The sequence below is a fragment of the Bombus huntii genome, unplaced genomic scaffold, assembly GCF_024542735.1.
Source record: "Bombus huntii isolate Logan2020A unplaced genomic scaffold, iyBomHunt1.1 ctg00000147.1, whole genome shotgun sequence".
In the NCBI taxonomy this organism is placed as follows: domain Eukaryota; kingdom Metazoa; phylum Arthropoda; class Insecta; order Hymenoptera; family Apidae; genus Bombus; species Bombus huntii.
The window spans coordinates 32,018-37,457 of NW_026099392.1; the positions used below are offsets into that span (position 1 = coordinate 32,018).

General features: G+C 35.6%; 1 long non-coding RNA gene across 1 annotated transcript; it reads left to right on the forward strand.

Moving 5' to 3' along the window:
* The first annotated feature begins 3,882 nt into the window (after positions 1-3,882).
* LOC126877338 (uncharacterized) lies at positions 3,883-5,063 on the forward strand. The gene is made up of 3 exons (XR_007694932.1): positions 3,883-4,473; positions 4,686-4,781; positions 4,858-5,063. It is a non-coding gene; the product is annotated as an uncharacterized LOC126877338 (long non-coding RNA).
* Positions 5,064-5,440: the final 377 nt, after the last annotated feature.

The window sequence follows — 5,440 nt, forward strand, 5'->3', positions numbered from 1 at the left end:
TCATTAGGCACTTCAGCGATATACATTGTCGCCGAGTGCTTTATCTCTATCGTCAGTCCGTCGGATTTGAAGTATGCCGGTCGTGACAGTGTCATCCGGACAGCTACAGTTCAGACGGCAAAAAGCATTTTGGATCGGGGCGTCAAAAGGCTTGTCCCACTGCCAATTCAACCCGATCTCGAGAAACCCGAACAACTAGCCACCGAGACGAAATAAGATGGGAACTTCAACCACACCTCGCTAGTTTGATCGGTACCCTCTCAACGGGGGGAGAATGTTACGCCATGCGGCTTACCATAGGTCATATTCTTAACTATCGATCGCGGCACTATAATGTCGCAGACGGACCGTCGCGTCTGCCCGGCAAACAAACATTGTAGTGGCAAGCGCATGATTCATTAAGCAGGGCGACTTCCAGAAACGTCGACTCGTGGTCGTTATTTTACCTCGCGTAAAAGAATGTGGCGTGATCCGAACGTAGTGGGGGTCGCCTTCCAGAAAAAACGAAAAAAATCGAAAGGCGTTCAGAACTTTTCGAGAAGTCGAACCGTCAACACAGGTGGTATGTCGCGCATTACTTATCAACCAAAACGCAGTTACATTTTTTTTGTTCCATTTATATCTTTCTAGTTAATAAGTTGTTGAAATAAACATTAATTTATTTGTGTTAATTCTGTGGAATTTCATTGAACTACTGAACTGATCAGTTCGTGGCGTCGATTATTTAATCGTAACGGGAAATTACAACTCTCGTTGACGTGCTATCTCGCGATCGCGTCTCTCCGCGAACGGTCGAAACAAAATGATTCACTAAAAACTGTCCTGAATTCCTAAGAACTTATTTACCGCAAAACTGACAAAGTGTTTATTTAAAAAATGAGGTTGAAGGTAGTCCTTTTCTTTCATTTCATTCATTTTCATTTTCTTTCTTAAGTATGGCTAACACAATATCTAATCAATTAAAATTTTATATTTTCACGTGAAAAGTTTCTTTAGATAATTATTATCAACATGATGACTAACTCTTACGGATTAATACGTGTCTGTAGGGCAATCCGGTGGACTCGATCGGCTTTTTACTTCGAAAGTTGAGTAATCGGTGTCGCTTTCTTACGCATCTTTGAACTGTATAAATGTTTTAAAATTGTTTGATCCAGAATGTACCACACCGGACAATCAAGAAGGCAGGTGCCTTGACTACAGAAAATGTAAACCTCTGCAAGAAATATGGCAGATACAGTACCGTACAGCCACCGATTTTTATAGACGATCAGTGTGCAGATACCAGGGCAATGTTACGATCGTTTGCTGTCCGAACGATCCAAACAAAGAGAAGAGAGAAATTTTAATAAAAACTGTGTATAAGTATAAGGCTTTGCGACCACCATACTGAGGTTTTAGCAACGTCTCTCATACCAGGGTGGTCGATGGTAAACCAGCTGAACTTGGTACGTTTTATGTCTTTCTTTCCGATTAATAATAAGCCATTTACTGCAAAGAATGAACTTTAAAGGCATTAAACAGCACATCAATGTACATTTCAATTAGACTAAATAATAATGCTATGATTTTATCGGTAGTAACTTTACTTATTAACTTGAATTATTTCTTTCTTTTACTTCATGTTAGGAAGAGTATCTTTTTGCTTGAAATAAAAAATTGATATAGGAGTAATAATATGGATAGAGATCAAAAACTGTTAGGGCAGAAATTACACGTTTGAACTTTATAGTTCAGTATAGTTCAAATAGAAATTATATAGAATTATTTAATAATTTGTATTCCACTGGAATAAAAATTTAATTTCTGTCTTTATCAAATCTCTGTTTCAGAGTATTTGTACGTATGTACTTATCGTCTGCTGTATGATCGAATTTCGAATAGGTAATAATCGTTGTTACTCGTTATGTGAGAAAAAATTATGTATATTCACAACTATGACTATTGCATTTTAGGCGCTTGGCCATGAATCGCTGCATTAGGTTTTCGTAATCCCCGAAACCCAGACAAACCACTATGGAAGTGCGGAGGTTCCCTGATATCGGCTAGGCATGTTTTGACCGCAGCACATTGTGCACATATGGATGGAATAGAAAACATACACAATCATAATATTGCCATTCTTAGATTGGTGGAGGAGGTGCCATTTTCGAGTAAGTCCTCAAATATATATATATATATATATATATGCTATTGAGTATTACTGAAGTATCATATCCTGAAATTTCTTACTGTACACATATATTGTGTCATAAAGCGTGTATAATTCTTTCTCATACTTTTGGTCATTAGTTTCCTGCATTTTCATTTATTTTTTTATTTTTCAGGGTACGTATATCCCATTTGTACGAAAGAGCCCCTACGAAAGAGCAACTTCGTCGGCTATAACCCCCTTGTTGCTGGATCGGGAGCATTAAGATATAGTAAGTGATATCAATTTTATAATAAAATTAAATAGTTCCAGTCTTAAATATCTTTCTTATTTTCTTCGTAGGACGACCACGACGTAATGCATTAATGGAAGTACAAATGCCAGTGATTAAGAACGCCGAATGCAAAATAGCTTATTCCAAATTTCCTAATGCACCTGATATCACTGATGGTATAATATGCGCCGAACATGCTCAGGGTGGAGAGGATTCTTGTACGGTAATTAAGTTACAGAGTTACTACAAACTATACGGTATCTGAAGACACGTCGATTCGAATTAACATCAAATCGACGTCTTAAACATTAAAAATAATAGATAAACACAATTTAATAGTTTTGCCCACTTCTCACACCTCGTTATGGTATTTAATCTAATTTCCTCTAATCTTAGTTTTGCTCAAAATACATATAACATGTACGTTATAAATTGGAGTATTTCAATACACAAATCAATAGAAGATTATTACTGTATATAAGTATAATTTCAATACAATTCGATCGATATATTTCAGTATCTTTGATTAAAAATTTAACGATCCTTTCAGGCTGACCGTGGCGGATCACTGCTGATACAACATGAATTAACCTCGTATTTAATAGGTATTGTGTCTTATGCTTATAAGTGCGGCACAGCTGGGTATCCCAGCGTTTACACTAGGGTCACATCGTACCTTGACTTCATTCTCCAAGCGATGCAATAATATGATATTACTGTTCCATAAATATCATTGTGTAAAAAACGTAAAGTTGGATTTTCTTATTGTGGAGATAAGAAACAGCTCAAATTTACATTGTTTTGTACGTTACAAATTATAGGCTTAAAATGTACGAAATGTAACTTTGAAACGACACTAATTTTTTACGCACGATAAACCTCCACAACTTAGGTATGTAAAGATGATAAACGTATATTAATTCTATTAATTTGGTAATAATAAACCAACTTTCTGAGAAGTTCTGTAAATTTCGTTTCTTTTGTATCAAGAGAATAATGGAATATTCCACTTAGATCGTATACTTCTTGTATGTACGTACAAAATTTTCCGGCTAATCTAAAACACTTCATAAGATAGAGAGCTTCTGGAAATTCGGACACAGAGAGTGCATAAAATACAAGATAAGTCTCGTGTCTTTCAAAATTATTTTTTATTCGCTAAAAACGTCCTGTGTACTCATGCAATCACATGCAACCTCGAAACTTCACTTATTTTTTATCACTTTCCAATTCAATACACAGTTTCAGCATTTTTGACTATATGTAAGAGAAATTTCCATTCAGCCAAAGGTGTACTTACAGATTATAGATTCCTATACGACTCTCAGTAAAAATTTATCCGCACTCCAGATAGTTAAAACTTCTGTCGACCGTATTGATCCATCTGCACTCTTCGTATGACGTCAATATCTGTTCAGTGCTGCTGCGCAGGTTTCTTTGTGTTACGTCAATTCGTTTGTGACCGTTGCGCGAGTAATGGCGCTTTGCAATGGTGATTTGCAGGAAAACAGTGCAGGATGCTGTGATTCGTTTCTTGTGGTCGGAGGTTATGTTTGATGCCTATATTTATCAAAGATTTAATGCACATTATGGAGAAAGTGTTTTGTCACGAAGTGTGTTTGAATGGGCACAAAAGTTCAAAGAAGATCGCACAAGTGTTATGAAAAAACAGCTGGACGCCCGTCCACATCCACGATGACAACATTGAACGTGCTCATGAACTTATGCTCTATGGAATAGACGAGTGACAGTGGATAATGTGGCAAATCATTTGCAAATCAGCCACGGCTATGCTTATGCAATAGTACACGACAGATTTGGATTTTAAAAAGTTTGTGCGAGATGGATGCCGAAAAAGCTGATGAAAAGGTGAAGACGACGATGCATTCGTGGTTCGCAGCTCAGCCCAAAACATTTTTTAATGAGAAAATATAAAGGTCCTTCGGCAAATGGACAAAGTGTATACAGAAATCGAGTGATTATGTCAAAAAATGATGTATGTCTTTTTTGACAATTGCTTAAAATAAATTCTACACCGACAGAGCGGGTAACTTTTTACTCACCCTCGTAAGACACTTAAATTTCCAATCTATTATGATGAATAAAAGAGCTTATACTATTAAATCTAATTGTATTTTGTTGCATGAGAGTACACGTGTATGTGATGTACATTACCTTTATATCCCCTTGAACGCTTCAATATTGCGCATATATACTATATTTTGTACAGCTTCTATAAAATTTCGTATGTTTGTTTAGGCTGTTAATCTAGAGGCTGGAGTACAAAGAAGTGGCACAATGATGTGGGCTGATGACATTTATAATTATCAAGGAATCACCCCTACATTCGCTCAGGTATATATCGTTGACTATAATGTATTTAACATATATGATTGTTAGAATATTAATAATTAATTTTTAATTCTATCAGAATTTTAATGAAACTGTCCCTTGGGAAGGAAGAACTGATACCTTGATATCACGGTTTGTACATCCTATATATACGACAAATTTTAGAACATTATATAACGAAGAACCAGATCGTCGTGGCCATGTGATGTGAATAAAAGGACTTGAATTTGATGATATTTTTATAATGTTAGATAACATAACTAAGTATCTTCACAGTAAGATAGGATGACATGGTTTACATGATCTTAATGTTGTTCACTCGAGTGATGATATTATAAGGAAAAGTGTAATATCACAGGTAGGATGATTCATAATTTAGAACTACTAACTCATGTATGTATTAAAAATTAAAGAAATATATTAAATTTTATAGGATATTTATGTTTAGTAACCAGTAATTCAGAGATTGGTATTCATGGTTACTATAACGAGGCTGTAGAAACGCACCCTTTCTTCTTTGCAAATGGTCCTGTATTTATGTCTAAGCCGAAACTGGAACCTCTGAATAATTTAGATTTATTCTTGTTATTTTCTAAAATACTTATCTACAGTATACCATAAGGAATGATACCGTATCGCACCTAATCAAGTGCCTTAAGAAA